This window comes from Peromyscus californicus, unplaced genomic scaffold, assembly GCF_007827085.1.
Source record: "Peromyscus californicus insignis strain IS unplaced genomic scaffold, ASM782708v3 Scaffold_10__1_contigs__length_136768540, whole genome shotgun sequence".
NCBI lineage: Eukaryota > Metazoa > Chordata > Mammalia > Rodentia > Cricetidae > Peromyscus > Peromyscus californicus.
Window position 1 is genome coordinate 131,181,811 of NW_026294391.1, and position 14,823 is coordinate 131,196,633.

Here is a 14,823-nt window from a genome sequence, read left to right on the forward strand (position 1 = left end):
TTTTTTTTTTTGACAGACGTAGTGAGAGCCAGTACTAAAGTACTGGGACTAAGCTTCCCAATGTCTTCTGCCTGGCACTAACTCCAATTTTCCTATAGGGGCGGACCCTGGTGTCTTGGCCCTGCCCATTCCCAGCACCAATAACCAACTACAATTCCCAGATGCCTCTACTCTCCGGACCCGTCAAACAGGGTTTCCCAGCAGCCTCACCCGTGAAAAGCTACAAGAGGCTACTAAGGTCACCCAGCACCTTCCTCCCACCCCTATATCACATGTCCAGCCCCAGCCAATCAGAGCTGGGAGGAGGGAAGGCAACAGCAGCCTGTCTCTCCCCCGTCCTTCAGGGCTCGGGGGCGGGGCGAGCGTGGAGGGGGCGAGGCGAGCGTGAAAGGGGCGGAGAGGGGCTTCAGAGCCGAGCAGCCTGGCAATTCCGGTGGCTCCTTGAGCCTGAGGTAGGTGCGCGTTCTCCGCTGGCCTGACAAGGGGCCAGGCGCTGCGGGGACCCAGGATGGAAGAGTCTGTAGTAGGAAGTAGGGACTACCTGCACGGGCGAGTCACTAGGGGCCTGGCTGCCCCCACGGGGGTGGGGGTGGGGTACTCTGGAGCGCCTGGACTATTTCAGCGAGGTAGGGCTGAGGCCTGGGAGCTGCCGGCAGGTGCCTTCCTCTGGCTTTCAAGTTCTCCTTGCCAGAGGTCCCCAGGTAGCGGCTGGCGAAGGTTGGGACGGAATCAAGGAGGGCTGAGGTTCGTCGAAACCACTGCCTGTACTTTGCTTCCCTGTCTCAGGGCGGCGAGCCTGCAGGACAGCCGCCTTGCCGTCCGGGCGACCGCTCCTTGCCCTGGCCCTGAGTACCGGGCAGACACCGGCCTCATTCCCCCTGGAACTGCCAAGTGGTGGCACCCTGGCACTGGCTACAAACCCTTCTTTATCGCTCTAGGCCAGTGTTTTTTGTGTCATACACCGGGTTATCTGTTTTTGCAACAGTGAGAGAATATCTAAGAAGGAACGGTTAGTTCCCGATATGCAGTCGGAAGTGTGAACAGTCACTAGCAAGGGCTCTTGAGGATTGGTTGCCTCCCTTAACTGTCTTTTGAGGTCAGGAAGTGAAAACTAATTTTTAGTATTTGCCTAAGTGAATCTCCTGCGAAAAATGTATTACAGGCTTGATGGACGTGTTTGAGGTATGAAACAAATGGGTTGTAGCTGGTTTCTGAACCAGATAGATCTTTGAAAGAGTGGAATCGGAGCATTTTAGAACTGACGTTCAGTTGTTTCCTGAATGGGGGAACTGAGGCCCATAAGAGGTTAATGTGACATGGGCTTTAGGCAACCTGATGGCAAAACTGATGTGACAAGCCAAGTCTCTGAGGGTTTCTTGGTGTCTGTCTAGTCTGGGTTCCTCCTACCAGTTCTGTTCATTGTGAACTATCCACTTTAGAGTACTGAGACTGAAGTTTTACAACAGGTCAACCCTTTTTGAATTTTCTTTAAAACCAGTTTACTAGCCAACTTTTCATCCATCACATATACTTGGAAGGATCTGTGTATTTGTCATATTTGACTCCAAACGACTTTTGGCATTTTACAGGATCAGATCTAGCTTTTAGGAGATCCCATACATTGGAAGAGATTCAAACTGGTGGCCCTGTCTGTAGCAGGCTTGTGGAGTATTCAAAAGTAGCTAACAATTATGTGAGATTATAGATTCTAGTACTCTTCATTAAATGATTGGTCTCCTTAAAGTTCTTAAATTTCTCAACTTTACCTATGGTGTACCTGCAGTGTCTGGCCTAAGCACCAGGACGATAAAAAGGAAACACAGTTAAGGTCTTATGGAGTTGAAAAGGGGGTGTCAGACAAAGAAAAAAAGCAGTGATGTGTTTATTAGCAGAGATGAGTTTTAAAAAAATAAACTTGGAAAGCATACAATGGCAGTAAAACAAGCTGGCACAATTGAGAGTGCCTTTGTCATCACTTTGAATTTCTAGTTTTTAATAGTTGTTACTCCAGTAAAACAAACATAATAAAGATGAAATATATCTGAATCCAAGAGATTCATTCTATGGAGTCATCATTTCTCCCTGAGTGCCTCTTAGAGAAGTTCATCACAGCTTCATTTTTCATTGTATTCCCCCCTCAGTGCAAATAGTAATTTAAAACACTTAGAATGATGGTTCTCAACTAAATTTCTGTCTCCCTAGTTAAATCACTGTTAAGTACAGAAGTCTCTAGTGAAGTCAGGATTACATAGTAATTTCTCGCCACTGTCTGCTGGAACTTTCAGCCTACCTTGCACAAGGGTTTCTATTCTTGTGTGCAGGCTTGTACTGTCAACCTATTAACTGAAATGATCATCTCTGTGTGTTGCCTGGTTTGTAGAGATGCTAGTTTACTTTTAAATAGTTCCAGAATAAAAAAGCACTGAAGACCTGAGGAACAAGAACACTCCTTAATAAAATGACATTAACAAGAAGTCACTGTTAAAGTCATCTATTCAGTACCACCACTTTTAATATTCAGTATGTTCAATGTTTTCAAAACAATGTGATTCCTGAAAATGACTAATGTTATAAAAAATACTGTAATATTGTTTCAAAATGAGAAGAGGATTAATAAAATGTACTTGCTTTAGAAACCATTGAAAACACATGGTTCTAGATTTATTGAGGGTCAAAAATAAAGAGAAAAGCAGAGACTATTAAAGGCTCCCTACGTGACATTTTTAACCAGTGGCCAGATGATTACAAAGGCTAGGGTTTCTAGTTATTTCTAAAGATTATCCAACTTTACAATAGCATAATGGTGTCATTCATTATTCTTTATTTTTTCATTCTGTTTATGACCTCTTGGAAGTTCTAATTTCCTTATTTCTTGGTTTTTAGTTCATTTATTCCTTTTTGGCAGATATCAGAGGGGCAAGGACTGTCATTTGCCTAGAAAGTATGGACTCAGGATTGAGAAGTCTAGAAGCCATAGTGAATGTGGGCAAACTTCTTACCTGTCTGTTTCTGTATCTAAGAAATGAAAACAATAATAGTTTCTCAAAGGATTGGTGGGAGGGCTGAGTGATTCCTCTACATTTAGTGCTTCACAGGAGTCTTGCACATAGTAAGCATTCAAGGAAAATTAACTGTTGTTGACTTGCTTGGAACCCCTTTCTATTAAGGTTCTGTTTTGTTGTTTTGAAAGAGGCCTTCACAGTATAGCCCAGTCTGGCCTCAAACTCAGGACAATCTTCCTGCCTCAGCCTCTTTTGAATTACATATATGGGCCATCACACCTAGCTTTGGACACTTCTTTTTGTGAAAAATGAGAATAGCAATGTTCTAATAAACCTTGGAAATCCAGTAAGTTGGATTTTCTAGACAAAGCTTTGCTTTCCATTATTGGTGTGAGCCTTTAATTGCAGATGGCAGTGGTAGCTGTGTCTGCAAGTCTTGAGGTACTAAATTCCCTTTCCCATGTGGAGTGAAGGTTAACTTGGAGTTGTATTCTGCTTGTTACCACAAACAGTAACAGCAAGAAGGGCCTTCCAGTTCCTATGCTTTGTAGTTAGGAGATGGTCTTTCATTGACAGAGCTGTCAGTACCTTTTCCACACAGAATACCACAGCAGTCTCATTCCTTTTAAGCATATGGAAGCATCTCTGTAGAGAATTGACATTGTATACAGTGCTTTCTTGCTATTTCTGCCAGAGGACCAAGGAATGTTAAATTAGCCTTATGGTCCATGTGAGGTAGTGGAGAGGTACTTGCATTTGGATTCTAGATACAAGTTGAGGTCCCAGTTTCTTGTAACTGTGTGACTCTGGATAAGTTATTTTAACCTTGTTGCTGGTGGTTCTTCTGTTTGGAAGATGGAGGTAATAAAACCTGCCCTGCTAAACTTCCAGAGACCTAATGGGACTCAAATGTGCATTAGAACCTTTTATAAACCATACAGCATTATCATGATTGCACTAAAGTATTACATAGGCCATTGATATTTGGATAACTGGTGTTAAGAGGGCTGTCTGCCTTCCTGTTTTTGGTTGTCCCCTGCCTTAGAGCTGTGGATGTAGCCTTTGCCTCAGCTCCCTCTTTTGTCAGCCTTGATGCATGCAGTATTTTATTCTGATGCTCTAATAGACCTGGAACATCAATATCCCTTTTGAGTTTCCACTCCATTCATTCCTAGAACAGTAGCACTGTGTAGCCAATAATTAAATAGCAGTACCAAAGTGACTCCTGTGTCATGGAGTTTTACTCACCTCTAATTCAAGTGTATAGGCATGGAAGGCTTTCCTTTTCCCAGTCAAGACCAGGCCTCAGCTGTTCAGTAGGACTAGAGTGGAGGCCCATGATTCCATGTGAGGATGAAAAGTCATCATGATCTTGTGAAAAGATTCAAAGATGGGATTGTTCCCTATGTCATTGTCACCTACCCTATGTGTAAATGACAGGCCCTATTTGTGATTGATAGGGTTGGAGTTCCCTTTGCATGGCACTTGGCTTGGTTTCTCAGTATCTCAAGATGACTCCACAAGGAACTTTGCTATATTTTATACTTACAGTATTTTTAGTATTGTGGTTTCTTGGCTGGACTTGACAGGTAACTCCTGCATGTTGCAATTTCTTTGTTGTTGTTTTTTATGTAAGAAGGTGTGCTGAGGTCCAAGATGGTTTATACAATGTCTATGAAACTTAACCTGGCCCCAAGCTCATAGTAGGTATTTTGTAAATATTGTTGACTTTAATCAGAGGAGTGGCAACTTAGATTTGTTTGAGCATGTTGATTTTAATCAGCTGTATGATCACAGATCATGTTCCTTAACCAGGTTAAGAAGTGGAACCTGTGCCTAGCCCTTCTGCTTGGGTTCTGATAGTGGATCAATCAGAAAAGTCGGAATGAAGCATTGGGAGAGATTTCAAGCATGCTTTGCCACCCTTTTCTTCCCAGCTTCTTGAAATTTGGACTCTGTCATGAGTTTAGGCTCATTTTTGCTTTGTTTGCAAATTTGATTGGGATAGGAAAAGGCTAAGGGAAGTTGAAGGGTAATAATTAAAAATGAAAATAAAATTAACTTGCTTGTAAGATGTTCAGCTCTCATCCCATTGTACATACTTCAATAGTATACAGTGGTGCCCTTTCTGTAGCATGTGATAATTGGTTAGATTTTGATGTCACATCCTTGAACTTTTGGTGAGACAGAAGCACTTTGTTTTCTGAGCCTTGTAATGGAATACACTGCTCCATTAGTATCATCCTTTCCTCTTTGTGGGAGTGACTGGGACAGAGGTGAGTTATGAGGACATTCCTAGTGTTGGATGGTGGTGCTTTAAATTCCCTTTGTTGACCTTTACATTTCTTTATGGCCCTGAGATTGCTTAGGTGGGGATGTAGAAGAAAAGGGACTTCATTTGATTTCAATATTGCCAAGAAGTGATCCCAGCTGTTTTGCTCAACTAAGAACTGTAGGTATATGACAGTGATCCCTGGCTTTGACTCACAGTGTACCTCCTAGTTAGAGCTGTTCAAGGGTAACAACCTGCCGGGAGACCTCTGGAGAGTAGGCCCTTCACACTTGTCTGTGTCACTAGCAGCAACCACGTAATTTTAGAGTTTCCTGGTTCTGAGGTGTTCCTTGTGTGTGACAGTGGTTGGGGATGTGAAAATGCATGTGTCTCACCCTCCATCAAAGGGGTCTTCTTGCTGTAAAGTCTGGTGGCTTTTTAAGTACAGGATGATAGCTTCTTGCTTTTCAGTCTTTCAGCTAAGATCGGGTATAAAGTGGAGACTGAGTCTAACCCTGCAGGACATTAACAACTAAAAACTTGTAACCAACCATCATAAACAATGACAATACCCATAACTCATTAAACAATCAAAAACCTCCCATCCCACCTCTTGGGAATGTGGCATCGTTTTCTTAAAATTACTTCCTGCTTTCTGGGGATGAAGACATCTTTAGGTGAATCCTGAAAAGAAATTTTTTGGGTTAATTGTCAAGTCCTGAGAGAGTTAGTTGTATCATTTGTCCAGTATTTGCATAATGGGGAAAATGTAGGGCTTATCTCAAGTCCTTGCTCAAGTTGTCTATGAATCTGAATCAGCTCAGCTAGCCATCTTGAAATTGTCCTGAACAGTTAGTTTGTAGTCCAAAGTCAATCTTTCCGTGGTGTTAATCAGCTTAATGAATGGCTTTTTCATGGTCCATGTGGAATCATCCCGTCATCCTTTTGAAGATTTCAAAATTGCTGTTAGGCGTGGTCATGGTTCCCTGAAGAATTTTTTTTTGTGTGTGCTTCCTCTGTGGTTTGGAGCACTCACAGTCTGATAAATGTCTGTCTCTCAGAACCATGAGTGTTCTTCCCTAGAAGAGAAAATCTTCACAGCAATTTCTCCCCACCATTTGTCTTGCCAAACTTTTCCAAACTGACCTTTGTTGATGCTTTCTTGTAACATGATGGTCCTGGCAATTCTTCTCTGAACAAGCAGCAGTAAACCCTTCGTCCCAGGTAGCAGCATCACCACAGTCACCAACTCGATGATAAGAAGCCAGCAACTCAGAACAGCACCCGCTGTCTCCATGGTCCCACTGCCACTGTTCATGGCTCCTTCCCTGCCAAAGCTTCTCCTTAGCAAGCCTCCTAGGCCGGCCTCAAACTTGGAATCCTCCTGCTTCTGCCTCCTTCAGTAAATCCAACCAGCATGTGCCACCACAACCGGCAATTTGCTGTTCAGGTCTGAGCTGGGGCCCACAAGGCCACAGGCAAGCGGCTTTTTCATGAATTTGTACTATGAATGTTGGGTGCCAGATGTAGCACGAATCTTAGAAGGTCTTATTAATAAAATAAACCTGGAGCCAGGTATTGGGATGAATGCTGGAAGATCAGAGAAGCAGAACAAGCCACAGCTACCTCACCTTGCCAATTCCTCAGCTGATCCTGTTTCCTCAGACTGGAAGCCTCTGAATCCTCATCCAAATGAATCTCAGCCGAACTGCTGCTCAAAAGCCTAAAAGCTTAACCAGCTCTAGTTCCTGGTCCTCATGCCTTATATACCTTTCTGCTTCCTGCCATCACTTCCTGGGATTAAAGGCTCTTGTTACCACACCTAGCTGTTTCCAGTGTGGCTTTGAACTCACAGAGATCCAGGTGGATCTCTGCCTCCCAAGTGATAGGATTAAAGGTGTGTGTGCCACCATTTTCTGGCCTCTATATCTAGTGGCTGTTCTGTTCTCTGACCCCAGATAAATTTATTAGGGTGCACAATATTTTGGGGAACACAATATCACCACACCCCACCCACAGACCTCCAGGTTTAATTAATCTGGGGTGAGACCAGCATTGGCATTTTTGAAAAGTTGTCTTGTGGTTACAGGATTATGGAGCTCCACTGAGAGAGCACCTGCTTTAGGATCACTTCTCCAACTACACTGTCAAGAGTCACTGGGACTTAAAGGGCCAGCACAGGTTCTGCTTCAGTGGGTGTTGCATGCAGCAAGAGAGTATAGTACAGTCTTCTCATTTGCAGCCAACTCTTGGGCGATGCCCAGGCTGCTGCTGTGTACATTATACTTTGATTAGCTAGCAGCACCAAAATCACCTGAGGTGTTTTTTTTTTTTGTTTTTTTTTGTTTTTTTTTTTTTTTTTTGCAGCAGTTCCCTGTCTTTGTGCCTAAAGTTTCTGATTCAGCAGGACTGGGCCAGAGCCCAGGATCCATGTTTGAGAAGTTGTGTTGTTTTCAATGTTTCATCATCAAGGATTGAGTTTACCTTCGATTTTGTGCAGATTTGCTGCTAACACACATTTTGGGAGTTATAAACAAGTTCAATTTTAACCAACTCCCCTTGTGATTAGCGTAATGACACATACACTCACATGCCTTCTTTTAATTTGTTGTTGACGTAGTGGGCTATTTTAAGATATTTTCTAGTCAAACTGCAGTATTAGCTGATTCGTGCTGTTAGGACAGACCCAATGTGCACATGCTCTTGCCTATTGCTGCATTTGATTGGTAGTATTTTAGTGTCTATATTTGTCACTGAGTTTTGGCCTCAGTTTTCATCTAGTTTAATACTGTGATTAACAATGCTAGCCTTATAAATTGAATTGGGATGTTCCCTTTCTATCTTTCCTGGATGTCTGTGTAAGGTTGAAACTTATGCACTTTCTTGAATGTTAATAGAACTCGAGGTATAGCCATCTGAGTGTTTAACCATCTGCCCTCCCCCTTTATGTCATCATCTCATTAGGTCAGGTAGGTCTCAAACTCACCGTGTAGCAGAGGCTGCCTCCACATTCCAAGTGCTGAGATGACAGGTGTATGCTACCACACTAACCTTTGCCTTTTTCTTGGTTAATTTTACCAAGTTCATTCGTTGTGGACCAATCTGATATGAATATACTTAATTTGTTTTTTTTCAAGTTCTTTTTAGTAGTATTTGAGTGGTTGAAACTTTAAATTATTTTAAGATCATATTCATAGCAAGATACATTCAGAAAACTCTTGCTTCTATCCCTTTCTCTGGACTTCCACTACAGATAGTCAGCCTTCTTAGTTCTTTTCTTTTGAAAGCTTGAGCAATCACAAACAGATATAGATAGCCCCCTGTTTCTTTCACACACTATTCAGGCTTTACTTTTTCCACTTGAAATCTAGTCCAGAAATGACTCTTTTCTTTATTTTCTCTCTTTGTATTTATTCCATTGTTTTTGTGTTTCAAAATGTAGTTTCATTAGTATAATATTCTGGCATATCTTTTTCATTGTAATTCATTTTCTCATCTGGGAGGTTTCTAAAAGTATATTTTTAAAGTCTGAAAATGTTTGTCAGCAGTTTTTAATACTGATTTCTAGCTCTACAACCATAGAATGTGGGGTGAATGCTAGTAGCTCTTTTACACTTGCTGGGTTAATCTGGTCTTGATGATTGACTGCTTTGTTTTGCTTTAAAAAGTATAAATACTCATCTTTATGTTGTGAATATCAGTAACTCCTACCTTTTATTATTGAGTAGTGTAGCTAGAGTTTTCCTGCCTGGCCCACAGTCAGGACAAATCTCTCTCACCCGCCAGTCCCACAGCTGCTCAGACTCAACCAAGTAAACACAGAGACTTATATTGCTTACAAAATGTATGGCCATACCAGGCTTCTTGCTAACTGTTCTTACAGTTTAAATAAATCCATTTCTATAAATCTATACCTTGCCATGTAGCTCGTGGCTTACCAGCATCTTCGCATGCTGCTTGTCCTGGCAGTGGCTGGCAGTGTTTCCCTGACTCAGCCTTCTACTTCCCAGCTTTATTCTCCTCCTTGTCCTGCCTATACTTCCTCCTGCCTGACTACTGGCCAATCAATGTTTTATTTACCAACCAATCAGAACAACACATTTGCCATACAGAACATCCCACAGCACTTCCCCCTGTCTTTTTTTCAAAAAGGAAGGTTTTAACCTTAACAAAGTAAAATTACATATAATTTGGGAATTTGGGCGTAGCTTCTCTTACTACTTCCTGCTGGAGGGGGGCGCTGTATCTTATGGGGACACAAAGAAAATTTTAGGATTATGGAATAGTCCATGAGGCTGTATCGTCTGAGCCAGTTGCCTTCAAACCATTCTGGATGTTGGATCATCTGGGCCATGATGTCATTGGAGACCTTTCAGGGGTTCTTGGCTGGTCAAACCTGATGTTTCTTAATCTGGAACAAATCCATAGCCTCTGGCTTTCTGTGGGAACAAAAGCAGAGTCTCCTTTCCAAAGCACCACATACTTATATCCAAATTTTGAAGTCAAGGTATCTTTAAAATATACATATTGGTTTAACTCAACATCTTTTATGATCAAATGTTTTTCTGCAGTTAAAAATCCCAAAGACAACACAATCCAGATTCTCTGTGTAATATTCATCTTTACGTGGCTTATTTTTTATATTAATTTTACTGTCTCTTTAAAGACTTTATTTTTTAAAACTATGTATTTGTTTCTATAACTGTATATATCACCTTTTTTGTCTCTTTCAAGCCTACGTATATTTTACACACATTGTAAACTATTACATCTGAATCTGTCTTATTGTGAATCTATTGCTTTGAACTGCAGCATTTGTAAGACTGAAAGGGTACTATGGCTGCTGGCTCCGCCCACCTCAGCTTCCCAACATGGCGGTGGTACGTTTACCACCATCTCTGGGAGCTATTGTGGGTCTATGCTTTTATCCAAGCAGCATGTAGCCCAAAAACCTCTTTTTTTGTTTTGTACTAGCAAAGGCTAAATCCACCATGCAGCTTAATGTGCCACTTGCAGAGACCTCATTCCTGCCATGCTGCAGATCGAGCGTGCACGCTAGGAACCCACCAGTAGCTCAAACCGGCAGCTTCTGCTCATTTGGGAGAGACAATTAGGAAGCTGTTTTTAGCTCCGTTTTAGAATCTTTTCTCAGGTTTTAGGTGGAAACTCTTGCCAACTCGTTGGGCGCCATTTGTAGCTAGAGTTTTCCTGCCTGGTCCACAGTCAGGACAAATCTCTCTCACCTGCCAGTCCCACAACTGCTCAGACCCAACCAAGTAAACACAGAGACTTATATTGCTTACAAACTGTATGGCTGTATCAGGCTTCTTGCTAACTGTTCTTACAGCTTAAATTAATCCATTTCTATAAATCTATACCTTGCCACGTGGCTCGTGACTTACCGACATCTTCACATGCTGTTTGTCATTGTGGCGGCTGGCAGTGTCTCTGACTCAGCCTTCTACTTCCCAGCTTTATTCTCCTCCTTGTCCCGCCTGTACTTCCTCCTACCTGACTACTGGCCAATTAGTGTTTTATTTACCAACCAATCAGAACAACACATTTGCCATACAGAACATCCCACAGCAGAGTAGTATTCCATAGTTCACTAATTGATAACCATTTGGGTTATTCAGTTTGGGGCTCAACTACGATCAATCATCGCAACTTTGTGTGGGTTCATGTTTTCATTTGCTTTGTGGAAACTGTACTGTGGCAAGACATTGTTGGGTGTTCTATAAATACAGCTTTCAATTTTTTTGTATATGTGGTTTTGTTTTTTTTTTATTTTTATTTTTGAGACAGGTATCCCTGACTGGCTTCAAACTCACTTAGTAGATCAGGCCACTCTTGAACTCACAGAGATCTACCTGCCTCTGACTCCTGAGTGCTAGGATTAAAGGTGTACTCCATTATGCCTAGCTTACAAATAGAGTTTTATTTCTTCCTTTTATGTTATACCTACCATTTTTCTTGTCTTATTGAACTTGTTAGAATTTCTAAAAATTCCAACCGCATGTGTTCTTGCCTTATTTGAATTGTTGCAAAGCTTTCCATTTTTCACTCTTTTTGGTATCAGCTGTAGGTTTATAGAGATAGCATTCCTTCTTTGCTGGACACTTTTTAAAAATCATGATTTGTTGTTGAATTATGTTTAGAGATGCCATGTTTCAGATACAGTCTTCAAGAAGATAAAAGGGATAGCCTAACTGACTATATTACAACACCCATGCCTGTTGCTGTTTGTTTTTGGTCTTTTTTTGGGATGCCTGCCACCCAGCTCCCAAAAGAATCACACATGGAGGCTTATTTTTAACTATGAATGCCCAGCCTTAGCTTGGCTTAGTTTCTAGCCAGCTTTACTTAACTTTAAATTATCCCATCTATCTTTTGCCTCTGGGCTTTTCCCATTCTCTTACTTCTATAAATCTTACTCTTACTCTGTGGCTTGCTGTGTAGCTGGGTAACTGGCCCCTGGAGTTCTCTTCCTTCTCTGGCTGCTAGATCTCTCCTCCCCGATTTCTCTGCCTGCCAGCCCTGCTTAGCCTTTCTCCTGCCTTTCTATTGGTCAGTTCTTTATTAGACCATTAGGTATTTTACACAGGCACAGCAACAACAGCTTCACAGAGTTAAACAAATGCAACATAAACAAAAGTAATACAACTTAAAATAATATTCTACAACACGTGCCCATTCACCAATCATCTGAGAAGCAGCCCTTATTGCTTGTTCAAAAGGCATGGAAGTTGTCAGATTCAATAGATATCTTTGTTTTTGAACTGAAATTTCTTCATTCTGTCATTTCCATTCTGTTAACAGTGGTTTTGGTTCCTCTTCATCATCTTCCCTTTTTTATTTATTGCCTTTTCTTGGGTTATTTTTTTCACATGCATGAGAACTTCTTTTCCAACGATGTCAAGCTCTAGAAATGTTCAGCCCTTTCACTTTGTTCTGTGACAGGAATTAATGGTGGCCTCCTTTTATGCCTGGAATAATAGGTAACTGCCCAAGTAGGAAATGACTGTTGTCCATACTCTCTGGGTCACCAAGCCTTTATCTTTTTAAGTTTTCGAAGATCTTAATTAAGCCAGTTTTTGGGGATTCCTTTGAATACTCTTTTAGTGTGGCAAGCTGCCTATTGGGCAAGTGACCATTCCTACTTCTGCATTTTGCTAGCCTCCAAGGTCAGCTTGCTCTTATATATCAGGATTATTTAAGATGGATCAAGCCTAGTATTTAGAGCAATTAAGAGATGCCAAGCTGCATTCTCTGTACTCCTATACAGGAGGGCCAGAAAGCACCAATTCACACTTTTTCTGCCCATTCTGCACTATTCTTTAGAATTAACTTCAGAGATTAGGGTGCATTTAAAAAATATCGTCAGTGGTGTCTGTATTTTACTGAGAATTCAGCATTTGGCTCTAGGCCATAATCACTGTGAGGCATATGTATTAAGTAGAATGGACACTGGTGTTGTAGGAGCATTGTTTCTGGCTTAAAATTTGATACAGCTAAGTTTTATAATATATCATCTTGTGTAGCTTTAATCTCTGAAGGCAATTTTGTTTTGAGCCAGGGTGTCACCATATAGCCCTAGCTGGCCTGGGTAAGGCTGGCTGGCCTGGAAACTATCCTTCTACCCCAGCCTCTCTAAAGGCAATTTCAGTAAAGTAAGGCTGGCCTGGAAATCACAAGTATCCTTCTACCCCAGCCTCTCTAAAGGCAATTTCAAAGGACATAGATTTGGTAGAGGGAATCACTATTTGTTTATTCCCCTTTAAAATGAAGGCTAGGCTTCTTTCTGACTGTCAGATTTTTAAATTCTTTATGTGGATAGAATCCCCTTCTAATACTATGTTATTACCTATTCAAGCAGAGAGCATTAATTATATCCTTTTCATTTGATCATCTGCTGAAAAATGGTTAGTGACTAAGAGGGCTAGGCTCCTCAATTTGACCTATACAATCTTTTGTTTTGTGAACAAGTTGTTCTTTATATTTGTCAATTGTCATATGAAGTTACTAGTGTTACTTGCTAAATGAGGTTGTTTGTCAAAATTAAACGACTTAAAATATGCTTAGAGCAATGGCTGATAGGGTGGCAGTCAGTAAATGGAAACTATGATCATTGGCCACAAGCAGATGGATTGCTTTTGCTTCACTCATACTGTATCACCTTTGTTATTGTTTCTTTTCCCAAATGATTTTCATTTTCTCATATACCTACTCATTATCTTTGCTGCCATCCAATTTGTATTTGCCCACTGTCTCCTAATTAACTTCTTGAAGACCTATCTCAAGATTTTTGTTGTTGTCGTTTTAAGGATATTTTATTTTTTATGGATGTTTTGCTTGCTTGCCTGTCTGAGTAGCAATAATATGCCTGGTGCCTACAGAGGCCAGAAGAAGGCATCAGATACCCTGAAACTGGAGTTACAGATAGTTGTGAGTCACAATGTATGTTCTCAGAATCAAACTCAGATCCTTAACAGAGAGTAATACACACACACACACACACACACACACACACACACACACACACACACACACACCAGATAGCTATCTCTCCAGCTTCACAAGTTTGAAACTCCCGTTGTGGTGCCTAGTAGCTGCCTGGTATATATTTGTTGGCTCTTTTCAACTCTTTGGAAACAAGATTAAGTAATTATATATGCTGAATAAAGAAGGTCTCAGAAATAATCACCCCAATACCACTTCATTATCCTAAGTATCCATATCAATATTTCAGTACTAGTTAATTTAATAACTATTCACTGAATGATTATAGTTGGGAGAAAACTATTATGAATATAACAATATTCTGACATGAACATTTTGTAAACTGTTGATTTCCATATGCTCTCCTCAAAGAAGTTTTAAACCCTAGTACTTCAGAATGTGACCTTACATGTAAATAGTGCCATTAGAGATGTAGTTAAAGATGAAGATATGTTAGAAGGGAAGTACCTAGTATCTAGCAAAAAGGGTGCCAATACAGGAGAACACTATAACAAAGCAGAGATACACAGGTAGAAGACTATAATTGAAATGATGCTTTCACAAGCCAATGAATGGCAAGGACTGTAGTCACCACTGGCTTCTAGCTAGATGTTTCAGAGAGTTAATATGTGGTGATATATTGTGCACCTCAATAAAACTTATCTAGGGATCAGAGGACAGAGCCAGCCACTAGATTAGACATAGTGGCACACACCCTTAATCCTATCATTTGGGAGGCAGAGATTCATGTGGATCTCTGTGAGTTCAAAGCCACACTGGGAACAGAGCCAGGTGTGGTGGCACACCTTTAATCCCAGCACTTGAGATCTCATGTCTTTGCTTGGGAAAGACACACACCTTTAATCCCAGGAAGTTATATGGCAGAACACAGAAAGGTATATAAAGCGTGAGGAAACAGGAACTCACGATCTTGAGGCTGAGGATTTCGTAGAGGTAAGAACGTGGCTGGCTTGTTCTGTTTCTCTGATCTTTCAGCTTTCACCCCAATATCTGGCTCTGTTTTTTTTTTTATTAATAAGACCTCTTAAG

At 41.1% G+C, this 14,823-nt stretch overlaps 1 protein-coding gene across 7 annotated transcripts in view; it reads left to right on the top strand.

The window, feature by feature from the left end:
* Positions 1-381: 381 nt before the first annotated feature.
* Mtm1 (myotubularin 1) overlaps positions 382-14,823 on the top strand; it is a 140,801-nt gene continuing 126,359 nt past the window's right edge. For 3 of the 7 annotated variants that reach the window (XM_052740819.1, XM_052740842.1, XM_052740834.1), the window contains exon 1: positions 382-452. The gene's annotated coding sequence lies outside the window, so the exon portion shown is untranslated. The remainder of the gene's footprint in view (positions 453-14,823) is intronic. The other 4 variants (XM_052740809.1, XM_052740862.1, XM_052740853.1 and 1 more) reach the window with 2 other exon arrangements.